Source organism: Juglans regia, unplaced genomic scaffold (genome assembly GCF_001411555.2).
Source record: "Juglans regia cultivar Chandler unplaced genomic scaffold, Walnut 2.0 Scaffold_15431, whole genome shotgun sequence".
NCBI classification, from domain to species: domain Eukaryota; kingdom Viridiplantae; phylum Streptophyta; class Magnoliopsida; order Fagales; family Juglandaceae; genus Juglans; species Juglans regia.
Genome location: NW_023345995.1, coordinates 1 through 208, shown reverse-complemented (window position 1 = coordinate 208; position 208 = coordinate 1). Strand labels below are relative to the sequence as shown.

General features: G+C 53.8%; 1 pseudogene; it reads left to right on the top strand.

Moving 5' to 3' along the window:
- Positions 1-63: 63 nt before the first annotated feature.
- Positions 64-208, top strand: LOC118345150 (annotated as a pseudogene; the record flags this gene model as incomplete).

Here is a 208-nt window from a genome sequence, read left to right as displayed (position 1 = left end):
AACCACGGGCGCCCCGGAAACGGTGTGCGCGTTGTTGGTGACATCTTTACCATGATACATAACGACTCTCGGCAACGGATATCTCGGCTCTCGCATCGATGAAAAACGTAGCGAAATGCGATACTTGGTGTGAATTGCAGAATCCCGCGAATCATCGAGTCTTTGAACGCAAGTTGCGCCCGAAGCCATTCGGCCGAGGGCACGTCTG